Raw genomic sequence first — 16067 nt, forward strand, 5'->3', positions numbered from 1 at the left:
GGCTTGTCAGCTATTTTGTAGAGTTCATTGGCTATGACTTCATGAACCTCTACTTCCTCTCCAATCATGATGCTATGAATCATGATTGCCCGATCCACAGTAACTTCAGATCGGTTGCTTGTAGGGATAATGGATCTTTGGATGAACTCCAGCCATCCTCTAGCTACAGGCTTGAGGTCCAGTCTTCTTAGTTGGACTGGTTTGCCTTTGGAGTCTACTCTCCATTGGGCGCCTTCCACACAAATGTCCATTAGGACTTGGTCCAACCTTTGATTGAAGTTGACCCTCCTTGTGTAGGGGCGTTCATCACCTTGCATCATGGGTAGATGAAACGCCAACCTCACATTTTCCGGACTGAAATCTAAGTATTTCCCCTGAACCATTGTGAGATAGTTCTTTGGATTCGGGTTCATACTTTGATCATGGTTCCTTGTGATCCATGCATTAGCATAGAACTCTTGAACCATCAGTAATCCGACTTGTTGCATGGGGTTGGTTATGACTTCCCACCCTCTTCTTTGGATCTCATGTCGGATTTCCGGATACTCATTCTTTTTGAGCTTGAAGGGGACCTCAGGGATCACCCTCTTCTTTGCCACAACATCATAGAAGTGGTCTTGGTGGCTCTTGGAGATGAATCTCTCCTTTTCCCATGATTCGGAAGTGGAAGCTTTTGCCTTCCCTTTTCCTTTTCTTGAGGAAACTCCGGTCTTGGGTGCCATTGATGGTGAATGAAAAATAAAAAGCTAGGCTTTTTACCACACCAAACTTAAAATTTGCTCGTCCTCGAGCAAAAAGAAAAGAAGAGTAGAAGAAGAAGAAGAAGAAAATGTGAGTAGAGAGGGAGAAGGGGGGTTCGGCTATGTAGAGAAGAAAGGGTTATGTTGTGTGAAAATGAAGAAGAAAAGGGAGGTATTTATAGGGAGGGGGGAGGGTTAGGTTTCGGCCATTTTGGGTGGGAATGGGTGGGAAATTGAATTTGAATGTAATGGGGGTAGGTGGGGTTTATGGGGAAGAGGAGGTTGATGTGAATGGTGCATGGGGTAATTGGGAAGAGAAATTGATGTGATTGGTGAAGGTTTTTGGGAAGGGTGACATTGAGAATGAGATTTGGATTAGGAGAGTGTGAATAGGATTAAAAGAAAAGGTAGGTGGGGATCCTGTGGGGTCCACAGATCCTGAGGTGGGAATCCTGTGGGGTCCACAGGTCCTGAGGTGAAAAGAAATACCATTCCTTCACCCTATAGGCGTGTAAATTGCCTTCATGCACCATTCTGGCGTTCAAACGCCCATTGGTGCATGTTCTGGGCGTTAAACGCCCATGTGATGCTTGATTCTGGCGTTGAACGCCAGTTTCAAGCTTGTTTTTGGCGTTCAGCGCCAGATTGTCCTCTGTGTGCGCATCCTGGCGTTAAACGCCAGGATGTTGCTTGTTTTGGGCGTTCAGCGCCAGGAAGATGCTCTGTTCTGGCGTTGAACGCCCGCCAGATGCATCTTCTGGGCGTTGAACGCCGGCCCGTGCGTCCTCCAGGGTGAAAAATTTTTTTCTTCTGTTTTTGACTCTGTTTTTAATTTTTTTGATTTTTTCGTGACTCCTCATGATCATGTACCTAATTCAACACAAAAATAACACCAAAACAAAATAAAATGAAATTAGATAAATAAAATTGGGTTGCCTCCCAACAAGCGCTTCTTTAATGTCAATAGCTTGACAGTGGCTCTCATGGAGCCACAGAGCAATCATGTCAATGTTGTCTAGTCCCAACACCAAACTTAGAGTTTGGATATGGGGTTTGAACACCAAACTTAGAGTTTGGTTGTGGCTTCACAACACCAAACTTAGAGTTTGACTGTGTGGGCTCTTCTTGACTTTGAGCTGAGAGAAGCTCTTCATGCTTACTCTCTTTTGTCACAGAGGGATTGCCATGTGCTTGAAACACAAGGTATTCTCCATTCAATTGAAGGACTAACTCTCCTCTGTTGACATCTATCACAGCTTCTGCTGTGGCTAGGAAAGGTCTTCCTAGGATGATGCATTCATCATCTTCCTTCCTAGTATCTAGGATTAGGAAATCAGCAGGGATGTAAAAGTCTTCAACTTTTATAAGCACGTCCTCTACTATCCCATGAGCTTGTCTCACTGACTTATCTGCCAATTGCAGTGAGAACAAAGCAGGTTGCACCTCAATGATCCCTAGCTTCTCCATTACAGAGAGTGGCATAAGGTTTATCCCTGACCCAAGATCACATAGAGCTTTCTCAAAGCTCATGGTGCCAATGGTGCAAGGTATCAAGAACTTGCCAGGATCTTGTCTCTTTTGAGGTAGAGTTTCCTGAATCCAAGTATCCAAATCACGAATGAGCAAGGGAGGTTCACTTTCCCAAGTCTCATTACCAAATAGCTTGGCATTCAGTTTCATGATAGCTCCTAGATATTGAGCAACTTGCTCACTAGTCACATCTTCATCCTCTTCAGAGGATGAATAATAGTCAGAGCTCATGAATGGCAGAAGGAGATTTAATGGAATCTCTATGGTCTCTGTATGAGCCTCAGATTCCTCAGGATCCTTATTAGGAAACTCCTTCTTGCTTGGAGGACGTCCTAGGAGGTCTTCCTCACTGGGATTTTCGTCCTTCTCCTCCTTTGTGCATTCGGCCATGTTGACTAAGTCAATGGCTTTGCATTCTCCTTTTGGATTTTCTTCTGTATTGCTTGGGAGAATACTGGGAGGAGTTTCAATAACTTTCTTACTCAGCTGGCCTACTTGTGCCTCCAAATTTCTAATGGAGGATCTTGTTTCATTCATGAAACTGAAAGTGGCTTTTGACAGATCAGAGACTATATTGGCTAAATTAGAATTATTTTGTTCAGAGTTCTCTGTCTGTTGCTGAGAAGATGATGGATATGGCTTACTATTATTCAGCCTATTGCGTCCACCATTGTTAAAACCTTGTTGAGGTTTTTGTTGATCCTTCCAGGAGAAATTTGGATGATTTCTCCATGATGGGTTATAGGTATTTCCATATGGTTCACCCAGATAATTAACCTCTGCCATGGCAGGGTTCTCAGGATCATAAGCTTCTTCAGAAGCTACCTCTCTAGTACTGTTGGATGCATGTTGCAATCCATTTAGATTTTGAGAGATCATGTTGACCTGTTGAGTCAACACTTTGTTCTGAGCCAATATGGCATTCAGAGCATCAATTTCAAGAACTCCCTTCTTCTGAGGGACCCCATTATTCACGAAATTCCTCTCAGAGGCATACATGAACTGGTTGTTTGCAACCATGTCAATGAGTTCTTGAGCCTCTTCAGGCGTTTTCTTCAGGTGAATAGATCCACCTGCAGAATGGTCCAGTGACATTTTCGAAAATTCAGAGAGACCATAATAGAATATATCTAATAGGGTCCATTCTGAAAACATGTCAGATGGACATCTCTTGGTCAACTGCTTGTATCTTTCCCAAGCTTCATAGAGGGATTCACCATCTTTTTGTTTGAAAGTTTGAACATCCACTCTCAGCTTGCTCAGCTTTTGAGGAGGAAAGAATTTATCTAAGAAGGCAGTGACCAGCTTATCCCAGGAGTCCAGGCTATCCTTAGGTTGTGAATCCAACCATATTCTAGCTCTGTCTCTTACAGCAAAAGCGAAAAGCATGAGTCTGTAGACTTCAGGATCTACTCCATTCGTCTTTACAGTATCACAGACTTGCAAGAATTCAGTTAAGAACTGATAAGGATCTTCAGATGGAAGTCCATAAAACTTGCAGTTTTGTTGCATCAAAGCAACTAGTTGAGGCTTAAGCTCAAAGTTATTGGCTCCAATGGCAGGAATGGAGATGCTTCTTCCATCAAATTTGGATGTTGGCTTTGTGAACTCACCAAGCATTCTCCTTGCATTATTATTATTATTATTTTCGGCCATCTCCTTCTCTTGTTCGAAAATTTCTGAAAGGTTGCTTCTGGATTGTTGTAATTTAGCTTTTCTTAATTTTCTCTTCAGAGTCCTTTCAGGTTCTGGATAAGCTTCAACAAGAGTGCCCTTTTCCTTGTTCCTGCTCATAAGAAAGAGAAGAAAACAAGAAAAGAAAAAGGAATCCTCTATGTCACAGTATAGAGATTCCCTCAGGTTAGTAGAAGAAGAAAGAGGTAGAAGAATGAAGAAGGATGAAGAAGAATTCGGATGAAGAGAGGTGAAGAGAAGTGTTAGTAGTTAAATAATTAAATAGAATAAGAGAAGAGAAAGAAATTTTCGAAGATAATTTTGAAAAAATGGTTAGTGATTTTCGAAAATTAAAGATGAGATGAGATTAAAATTAGAATTTAAAACAATTAAAAAGAATTTTTGAAAAAGAGGGGGAGAATTTTCGAAAATTTAGAGAGGGAAAAGTAGTTAGGTGGTTTTGAAAAAGATAAGAAACAAACAAGGAGTTAGTTAGTTGATTAAAAAAGATTTGAAATCAAATTTTGAAAAAGATAAGAAGATAGGAGGTTAGATAAGATATTTTGAAATCAAATTTTGAAAAAGATAAAATTTTTGAAAAAGATAAGATAAAAGATAAAAAGATATATTTGAAAAAGATATTTGAAAAAAAAGATTTAATTTTTAAAAATTACTTAACTAACAAGAAACTACAAGATAAGATTCTAGAATTTAAAGATTGAACCTTTCTTAACAAGAAAGTAACAAACTTCAAATTTTTGAACCAATCACATTAATTGTTAGCTAATTTTCGAAAATTTGATAAAAAGATAAGAAAAAGATTTTGAAAATATTTTGAAAAATATTTTTGAAATTTTTGAAAATGCTAAAAAAAATGAAAAAGATATGATTTTTGAAAAAGATTTTGAAAAGATAAGATTTTTAAAATTGAAATTTTGACTTGACTTGTAAGAAACAACTAATTTTTAAAAATTTTTGACCAAGTCAACCCAAAATTTCGAAATTTTAGAGGAAAATAAGGAAAAGATATTTTTGAAATCAATTTTTGAAGAAAAACACAAAAATGACCCAAAACATGAAAATTTTGGATCAAGACACAAGATGCATGCAAGAATGCTATGAATGTCAAGATGAACACCAAGAACACTTTGAAGATCATGATGAACATCAAGAACATAATTTTGAAAAATTTTGATGCAAAGAAAACATGCAAGACACCAAACTTAGAAATTTTTAATGCTTGGAAAATATGAATGCAAAAATGCACATGAAAAACAACAAACAACACAAAACAAGAAATCATCAAGATCAAACAAGAAGACTTATCAAGAACAACTTGAAGATCATGAAGAACACTATGAATGCATGAGATTTTCGAAAAATGCAAGAAAAATTTTAAAAACATGCAATTGACACCAAACTTAAAAATTTACACAAGACTCAAACAAGAAACACAAAATATTTTTGATTTTTATGATTTTCTAATTTTTTTGTATTTTTATTAATTTTTTTTCGAAAATATGGTTTGGAAAAACGAAAAATAAAAAGAAAAATTTTTGAAAAAGATTTTTGAAAAGAAAATTACCTAATCTGAGCAACAAGATGAACCGTCAGTTGTCCATACTCGAACAATCCCCGGCAACGGCGCCAAAAACTTGGTGTTGTTGCCGGATTAAAAACTTGGCACCATTGTGGGTTGGAAACAATTGTTTGAATTTTTGTTCGAAATTGATTGTTCCCCGGCAACGGCGCCAAAAACTTGGTGGACGAAATTGTGATCACTTGTTATGTATTTATAAAGGATGTATACTCTGAAGGTATTGTTTATTTTCTTCACAACTCCGTTCAACTAACCAGCAAGTGTACTGGGTCGTCCAAGTAATAACCTTACGTGAGTAAGGGTCGAATCCACAGAGATTGTTGGTATGAAGCAAGTTATGGTCACCTTGCAAATCTCAGTCAGGCAGATTAAACATGATACTTGATTAGATTCAAAATAAATAAAAAGGAATAATAAAAGGGATAGAACACTTATGCAGATTCATTGGTAGGAATTTCAGATAAGCGGATGGAGATGCTGTAGAGCTCTTGGACGCCTGCTCTCCTACTGCTTCTATTCAATCCTTCTTACTCCTTTCCATGGCAAGCTTTGTATAGGGGTTCACCATCAACTGTGGCTACTTTCATTCCTCACGGGGAAATAACCTGTGCGGCTGTCACTCGCACAGCTAACCAGTCTGGAGGCATCACCCATGGCTGATGGCTACATCCCATCCTCGCAGTGAAAACTATGCAACGCACTCTGTCACAGTACGGCTAATCACCGGTTGGTTCCCGCTCCTACTGGAATAGAATCCCTCTTTTGCGTCTGTCACCAACGCCCAGCAGGTTAAAGTTTGAAGCACGTCACGGTCATTCATGATCGGAATCCTACTCGGAACACCACAGACAAGGTTGGACTTTCCGGACTCCCAGGATCCTACTCGGAACACCACAGACAAGGTTGGACTTTCCGGATCCAGATGAATGCCGCCAACTATCTAACTTATACCACGAAGATTCTGTTGGGGAATCTAAGAGATATACATTCAAGCTCTGTTGCATGTAGAACGGACATGGTTGTCAATCACGCGCGTTCATAATTGAGAATGATAATGAGGGTAATCTGACTCATCACATTCATCATGTTCTTGGGTACGAATGAATATCTTGGAATAAGAATAAGAGAGATTTGAATAAAAGAAGATAGAATTTCATTAATACTTGAGGTACAGCAGAGCTCCACACCCTTAATCTATGGTGTGCAGAAACTCCACCGTTGAAAATACATAAGCAAAGAGTTCAGGCATGGCCGAATGGCCAGCCCTCTCTAACGTGATCACAGGATCAAAATACAATCCAGGATGTCTAATACAATAGATAAATGTCCTATATATACTAGACTAGCTACTAGGGTTTACATGAGTAAGTAATTGATGCATAAATCCACTTCCGGGGCCCACTTGGTGTGTGTTTGGGCTGAGCTTGATGAATTCACGTGCTAAGGCATATCTTGGCGTTGAACTCTGAGTTATGACGTGTTTTGGGCGTTCAACTCCGGATCATGACGTTTTTCTGGCGTTTAACACCAGACAGCAGCGTGTACTTGGCGTTCAACGCCAAGTTACGTCGTCATTCTTCGAATAAAGTATGGACTATTATATATTGCTGGAAAGCTCTGGATGTCTACTTTCCAACGCCGTTGAGAGCGCGCCAATTGGAGTTCTGTAGCTCCAGAAAATCCATTTCGAGTGCAGGGAGGTCAGATTCCAACAGCATCAGCAGTCCTTTTGTCAGCCTTCTTCAGAGTTTTGCTCAAGTCCCTCAATTTCAGTCAGAATTTACCTGAAATCACAGAAAAACACACAAACTCATAGTAAAATCCAGAAATATGAATTTAACATAAAAACTAGTGAAAACATCCCTAAAAGTAGCTTAAACTTACTAAAAACTATATGAAAACAATGCCAAAAAGCGTATAAATTATCCGCTCATCAGGTTTGCTTTACAGTATTTATTTATTTTAATTGCCATTTAAATTATTTGCCATATTCATTCCTCATTCTCAAACCCCAATTTACAATCTCCATAACTAATAATAAGAACATACCTCCCTGCAATTCCTTGAGAAGACGACCCGAGGTTTAAATACTCGGTTATCAATTTTAAAGGGGTTTGTTACTTGTGACAACCAAAACGTTTGCACGAAAGGATTTCTGTTGGTTTAGAATCTATATCTACAACGCGACTATTCTTATAAAATTCTTTACTAGCAAAAATCCTAACGTCAACCTTGCTCTTATTTTTCTTTTACTGTTTCTTTTGCTTCAAGGATTAAGCTTTTGTTTACTTCAGAGAATTCATAATAGTTCTCTAAATTCCTATTCTTTATACATCAACATCCTTTGATTCAAATTCAAATATGCACTGTTTATGTCATGCATTCAAAATCACAAATAATACCACCACATTTAAGTAAATAAGATTAATCTTAAATATAAACTCAATTTTTTATGCAATACATCACTTCTTTTTCTTTTGAATTCAGGCTCAGTGAGCAATATATGAGACAATTTTTTTAACTAAAAGCAAATGACAGAATGAAACTAAATATAAGAACTGAAAGTACTAAAGATCATGCAGGCAATCAAAGCAACAGAAAACAGAAGACAACAAAATAAGAACGGAAGAGAAATAGAATGAAAGAAACTCAACCACCTCAGTTATGCTGGTGACCATCTCATTCCTCCATAAAGAACATTTATCTCCCTTTGGTGCTATTAAAATAAACGGAAAAGGCCAAAAGCAAAGCGACAACACCAAACTTAAAAGTTTGCTTATCCTTAAGTAAAGAAAATCTGAAAACAGGGTATCAAAAATTCTTCTTAATTGCTCCTGTTCCTGTTCTAATCATTCTGCATGACCAAAACACATGTAAAACAAGAAAAATTCTAAAAAAAATTAGATAAAGTAATTTAAAACCAAAACTAAATAACTATAATGCTAAAATCAAAATAACTATAAAATTAAAAACCAAAGCAACTGCAAAACCAATGATACTAGTAGTTGGGTTGCCTCCCAACAAGAGCTTCTTTAATGTCACTAGCCTGAGACTTGATTGTTGAATTTTCTTCTTCTTCTTCCAGTTGGTTAAAAGAAATGACTCCAAGGGGTGAGAGGTGAAGATTAGTGCCCCCTGATATAAAGTCCTCCTAACAAGTTTTCTTTTATTGTGATTAGCTTGATTCACCTTGCTTATTGGGGTAGAGGTTTGATTGTTTTTTGCTGACCTTCTCTTTTTCATGGATATTTTCTTCTGTTTCTTGGTTACAATCCCCTTTTCAGTACTTTCCTTGGTTGCCTTCACTTCTTTGATTTCAAAATTTGGGTGTTGTGTGATAGTTAGAGTGTACCCTTCATCAAAAACTTCTTGAATTGGTGGTTCAATAAACTCACCCTCGATGCCACTCTCTGCTTCATTGGAGTGTAGATTTCCATAATTATTTTCATCCCTTACAACCTCCTTTTTGTTTGTGTATCTTCCTTCTTTGTTGGTGTATCTTCCTCTTTTGTTTTTGCATCTTCCTCTTCTTCCATGTGTGAGGGTGGACAGTTCTCTAATTCACTGGAGTATGAACTCCTTTGATTGATTTCCTCACTTTCTTCCATAGGATCTTGCATTATATCTCTTGGGATGGAATTTGCTTGTTCCTCTTTCTGGGACTTGATAATCAACTGCACATATTTTTCTACATTTTTGACACTCGTCCTTATATTATGTATGAATTCTTTCATGAGAAGCTCAAGGGCTGATGGTTCTTGATATGAATAAGGAGATTGTGGCTCTTGATATGAATAAGAAGGAGATGATGATTCTTGATAAGAGTAAAAAAGAGGATAGTTCTTGGTATGAATAGGGAGATGGTGGCTCTTGATATGGGTAGAAAGATGATGGTTCTTGACATGGATAGAGAGGTGGTGGTTCTTGGTATGAATATGGAGATGGTAGTTCTTAATAGTTGAAACATGGAGTATTGAAGTTTCTTTCATTTTGACTTTTCCAACCAAAATTCAGGTAGTTCCTCCATCCACAATAATAAGAATCACTTCTTGGGTGTGAGTAGTAACACATGTGATCTCTCTCCATTATTTTTTCTTAGCACAAAGTACTAAACAGAATTAAACGCACTATGTGGCAAATAGACAAGCAAAGAAGAAAGAACATAAAGGAAAATAAAATAAAATAAAATATTAAAGAAAACGAAAATAAAAGAAATATAGAATAAAGAAAATAAATTGAATAATAAAGAAAATAAAATAAGTAATAAACAAAAAGGAGTATAAAATTTAAACTCAATAAGTAAAATAGTTAGGAAGAATAAAACAACTAAGGGGACACCAAACTTAATTTCAGAAATTAAGAGGAAAAAATATATATAAGATGCAATTTTTTTAAATTAAAGACAAATAAAATAAAACTAATAAAATATAAAAAGATAAAAACAATAATGAAAAAAGAAAACAAAATGAAATACAAAAAAATGAAAATAAAAATAAAAATAAATTAAAAAAAGAACAGACGAGAGTTAAAAAAAATAATAATAAAAGGAAGTAAAAAAAAAACAGGGGACAGGGGGATGGAAACGAAAGGCAAGGAAAAAATATAAAATAAAGGAAACAAAAGAAGTGAAAAATAAAAATTAATAATAATAAAAAAATTAATTAAAAGAAAAATTATCTAATCTAAGTAATCAAACAACGAATAGTTATCAATCACAGTCAATTCCCAACAACGGCGCCAAAAATTTGGTGCGGAATTTACAACCACAAACTAACCGGCAAGTGCACTGGGTCGTACCAAGTAATACCTCAAGTGAGTGACGATCGATCCCACGAGGATTGATGGATTAAGCAATAATGGTTAAGTGATTTACTTAGTTAGACTAACAGAAAATGGTGTTTTGAGAGTTAAAACGCATTAACAGTAAATTCAGAAAATCAGAAAGCAAGCAGTAAATTGAGGTGACATATATATAGAGAAAACAATTAAGGCTTCAGAGATATCTATTTTTCGGATTGACTTTTCTTACTAACTATTTTAATCATGCAAGATTTAATTCATGGCAAACTGTATGTGACTAAACCCTAATTCCTTAGACCTTTTTAGTCTCCTCTAAAATTCATCAACCGCCAATTCCTTGGTCACTTAATTCCAATTAGAGGGTGAAGTACAATTCTAGTTTATATACCACAAAAATCCTAATTACCCAAATATAAGAGGATTATATGTCACGTATCCCGTTAAGTCCAGATAATTAGAAATTTAGGAGAATATGTTTTCAAGATGTTGTTCAAGTAAAAAGCTTTTTCCAAGTTATACAAGAACTCAATTAGAACAAGGGTCATACTTCCGTTCTACCCAAATTCATAAGATAAAGAACGAAAACAATTCTTGAATTATAAATTAGTATATGAATTAAAATAGAAAATTAATGGTATCAATCCATACAATAGACAGAGCTCTTAACCTTAACAGTGGAGATTTAGTTGCTCATAGTTCAGAGAGAAAAACTAGGATTCGTAAAACTGTAAATTGCGGAATGAGGTAGAAGAGAAGAGAGTACGAAGGGCTGATTCTTTTCCCTTTTATATCTAATCCTAATTAATGTAAAATATATTTTTTAAACTAAATAATATCTTTTCTAATTATAAATAAAATAAAAGTTTAATAAAAAATTAAATAAATTCTGCGTGCAGCCTATGGACGTACATGGGGACCACTTGATTCATTAAGGTCCACGCTGAACTTGGAAATTCCCAAGCTCAGCGTGGACCACGCTGAACTTGGGAATTTCCAAGTTCAGGGTGGAGGAGGCAGTGGCTTCTTCGTTGGTTTTCCTTTGAGTCCACGCTGAACTTGGAAGTCCTCAAGTTCAGCGTGGAGGAGGCCGAATCAAATGGAAGAAAAGGGTATACTATTATATATCGTTGGAAAGCGCTAGAAGTTAGCTTTCAAATGTCGCTAGAATCACGTTAATTGAGCTTCTATAGCTCAAGTTATTTCTATTTGAGTGCAAGGAGGTCGGGGTTGACAGCATCATTCATTTTCTTCCCTTTCTGCCACAAAACTCCATCAAATCCATCTGAATGCTACCAGAAATAAATAGAAATTTCAAACAACTCAAAGTAGCATTTATAGTGGCTAAAGGTAATTAAATCTTAATTTAACTCAACAATTTGAATGCAAATTCACTAGGAAAAGACAGAGAAGATGCTCACGCATCAACTATGGCGAAATAATAAGACACTATACGAAAAATGTTCAGTACCATTGGAATTATCATCGAATTTAGTGTCGAATTATACTGACAGATTTACTGTCAGATTTTTTGATGAAAAGGAGGAGAAATTCGTCGCCATAAAAGATTACCATCGGAACAGATTTTCCGTTGCTAAAGGCAATAGTCATTATTGGCTTGAAAACATAATTCATGAGCGCCAATGTTACCATCGGATTTTTCATCAATATATTTTACCGGTATCACCTCGGATTAATTTGCCAATAAATTTTACAGTAAAATTGGGGTAAAATTCAAATGTGAAACATTACCCCTCAGTTGTGCGAACATTGTCTCTCTTCTCTCTCTCTCTCTCTCTCTCTCTCTCTGTCTCTCTCTGTCTCTCTTTCTCTTCTTGTCTTCTCTCTCCCTCTCCGTCAAAGTTGTCACCGTCACCGTCCCCGGAAGCACGTCGTCATTGTTACCACATCCTCTGCTGTGGTTATTGTTCACATCACCATCACTGCCGCCTCTGTCACCACCGCGTTAAAGAGACCTTACAACCACTATCATCAGATTTATTGTTGGTAGGGTTGTTTTATTTTTTCATATTAATTTGTGAGTTCAGCATTTTGTTAGGGTTTTTGTTAAACCAGTAGTTAAATTTGTTTAATGAATTGTGTGATTAGGAATTGTTGTGTTAATTTAATGTAAGTAAAAATTAAATAATGTTAGAGTAGGTTAAGTAAGGTGAGATTAAGAGTGCTTGAGTTATTGAAAAGTTTTAGTTGAATTTAGTGAATAAATTTCTTTTAATTGCATCAACCTTATGTCACTTATTTTTATCATGCCTCTTGTTAGTTTGGTGAAATTAGAATTAGGTTTTAATTAATTGGAATAATGAGTTTTACTTACTCTTGTAAATTAGTTTTTGAATTAGTTTCTTCTTATGAATTTAATACGTTGTCCTTTTTATTAGGACAGTGCTATTTTTTTAGATTAGTTGGTGATTGCTTTTTTGTTGTTTGTGCAGTAATATTCCAGGTTGGTTTTCTATCTCTGAATATAATGAATTGTTTAAATTGTATGTTGGACTTACTTTTCCTAGGATAGAATTTTAGGACAGAAGTGGGAGAAGGTTACGTAGTGGCGCCTTCTAAAAACCCTTATTTGCTAAAAAATTGTGGAGTTATAAGGGGTTGCGCACTAGAACGGTTAAGATTTAATGTTTTTTTTGAATGCGTGTATGTTATAATTTATGTTTGCAGCTGTTTTCTCTGTGAAAACTGTTATATTTATTTGATGGATGTCTCTAAATTAAGGAGAAGTTCTGCTGAATTTATTTAAATTATTTAAAATATGTTTGGTTTGCCAGAAAATGATAATTATATTTAGCGAGAGATTCTAATTATAGGGTACACTCTGCCATTTAAAAATTTTAATAAGTTGTGTTGTTGGTTGAATTCTAGGGTGTGTGTTGCAATATGATTCTAAGTCATCATCTATGGATGTATGATAGGGATAATGGTGGATGCGGAGGGGGGGTTTAAACCTGAATTCTTTTAGGGGATTTGCGTTTGTTGCGCATGTCATCAGGATGGAACCGTTTAGGTCTGAAGGGGTATCTAGGTGTCTGTGTCATAAGTGTCGACTGATTAGGTGGTTAGGACCTACAGACATAATGCTTCACCTCTACTATAATAGGTTCAAGGATGAGCATTGGATGTGGACGGAACATGGAGAAGTGGACGAGCAGGGAATCAACCAGTTTGCCTCGAATTTGAATATGTCCAATGGTCGATCAACAAGGATTTGAGTGGTGAGAGAACTAAATATAAAAGAAATAAATTGGGAGGTTAACCAAGGGAGATACAATAAAATGGTGTTTGATGCAACATGTATTACAGAATCGGAAGAGGCTGAACAAGAGCCAAATCCGGAGACAAAGAAATTTTATCATATGTTAGAATCTGTTGTGAAACCTTTGTTCGAGGAGTGCGTTCATTCAAAGTTGTCTGCATGTGCTAGAATGATGAGTATTAAGTCTGAGTCCAATCATACAAGAGTCTTTTGATAAGTGGGTCACCCTTTGCAATAAATTGGTACTTATCGAGACCACAGAAATCACCAAAACCACTACAAAGCAAAGAAGTTATTTTCAAAATTGGGTCTAAATTCGGTAAAAATTAATTGTTGTTTGCATGGTTGTATGCTGTATTACAAGAGAGATGCAGACTTAACTGAATTCAGATTTTGTGAATCACCAAGGTTTCAAGTCGAGTGAAAACAGATTGGTAAACACTAACTAAGAGAGTTCCAATGAAACAGATGCACTACTTGCCTTTAATCTCTAAGCTAAAACGATTGTATGCATCGATGAGTTTGACTCCTCACATGACTTGGCATAGTAACAACAAGAGAGATGATGGAATCATGACGTACCTATCACATGGAGAAGTTTGAAAGCATTTTGATCGGGTTCATCCTACATTTCCGAGCAAGTCTAGGACTGTTAGACTAGCTTTGTGCTCTGATGGGTTCGCCATGAATTCCAATCTCGGTAACGCGTACTTTTTTGGCTTATAATGGTGACACCTTATAGCCCGAGTCCTGAAATGTTCATGAAAGACCTGTACATGTTCCTAACCTGTATCATTCCTGGTCCCAGCAATCCAAAAGCCGAAACAGATGTCTTCTTATAGCCCTTGGTGGATGAGTTAAAGGAGTTATGGAATGGTATAGAAACGTATGATATTTTGACGAAGACAAACTTTTAATTGGATGCTGCGTTGATGTGGACCACTAACAACTTTCCTGCATATGGGATGTTATCAGGTTGTTCCACTCAGGACAGAATGGTATGCCCCATTTGTAAGGAGGATATAAAGGCATTTTGGTTTATGAATGATAGTAAGAATTCGTGATTTGATTGCCACCAAAGATTCCTCGACATGGATCGTCTTTTTCGACACAACAATGACTCGTTCAAAAAGAATAAAACTGAACAAGAATAGGCACCCATGAGGTTGGGTGGTAGTCAAGTTTGGCATCGTGTCAGTAGAATCCCAAGGATTATCGATAACGGGAAAGGTTTAAGACCTCCTGGATATGGCAGGGAGCATAATTGGACTAAACAGAGTATATTTTAGGAATTGCCTTATTGGAAAGATAACTTAGTTCGACATTGTCTTGAAGTGATGCACACTGAAAAAAATGTGTTTGATAATATCATGCATACAGTAACGGACAATGAGCGAACAAAGAATAATGAAAAGGCTATGATAAACTTGGTGGAAATTTGCAGGTGGCTAGATCTGAACTTAAAGAGACTTGAGAACGGGTGGTGTACTAAACCAAAGGCGGTGTTCTCTCTATCAAAGGACCAGAGATAAAACGTTTGTAAATGGATTAGAAGATTAATGTTTTCTTTTAGTTATGCCTCTAATTTAAGCAGGTATGTAAATGTCTCACAGGGTAGGCTTGCTGGATTGAAGAGTCATGATTATCATGTCTTCGTAGAGTCTTTGCTTCTTTTCGCATTCAAAGAACTTCCAATATTTGGAAACTCCTCATAGAAATAAATGAGTTCTTTAAGGAGTTATATGCTACAAAACTTAGCATTAATGATTTCATAGTCATGGAAAAGAACATTCCCATCAAACTTTGTAAGCTAGAGAGGATATTCCCTCTATCCTTTTTTAATGTCATGGAACACTTGGCAATCCACCTAGTGTACGAAGCAATACTATGTGGGCCGGTCTAATTTAGGTGTATGTACCTATTTGACAGGATGATTGGTTTATTCAAGTGCATAGTGAAGAACAGAGCTCGGATTGAGGGTAGCATCTGCAAAGCATTCCTAGCTAAGAAAGCATCCGTATTTTGCTCATTCTATTTCCAGTTTCATGTTGAGTCACGTAGAACAAGAGTTGGAAATGGTGAGAGGGGAGAATCCTTATCAAGTGAAACAACATATCTAATCTTTGCTCCGGAAGGAGATGCAATGGGTGCGGGCAATGACTACTCGTTAGAGTAGAAAGAAATCAATGTTGCACATTTGCATGTGTTGCTTAACTGTGACCGAGTTTTATCCTACCTCATGTGATTTTTTTAAGTCTTCATAAATATTACAATCAGTAAGATACTAACTTCTTAATCTAATCAAAATTTCTTTATCCTATTCTATCATATAGGTTATTCCAAGAGGCAAATCCGGATACCTCATTGAAGAATTTTCGATATTAGTTTAAAGAATTTGTCATCGTGAATCTGACTGACACAACAGATTTAGAACTAGTTGGGGCCC

General features: G+C 36.6%; 1 non-coding gene across 1 annotated transcript; it reads left to right on the forward strand.

Moving 5' to 3' along the window:
• The first annotated feature begins 3423 nt into the window (after positions 1-3423).
• On the forward strand, positions 3424-3527 carry LOC112714057 (small nucleolar RNA R71). Its single transcript, XR_003159013.1, has one exon. It is a non-coding gene; the product is annotated as a small nucleolar RNA R71 (small nucleolar RNA).
• Positions 3528-16067: the final 12540 nt, after the last annotated feature.

The sequence above is a fragment of the Arachis hypogaea genome, chromosome 9 (genome assembly GCF_003086295.3).
Source record: "Arachis hypogaea cultivar Tifrunner chromosome 9, arahy.Tifrunner.gnm2.J5K5, whole genome shotgun sequence".
NCBI lineage: Eukaryota > Viridiplantae > Streptophyta > Magnoliopsida > Fabales > Fabaceae > Arachis > Arachis hypogaea.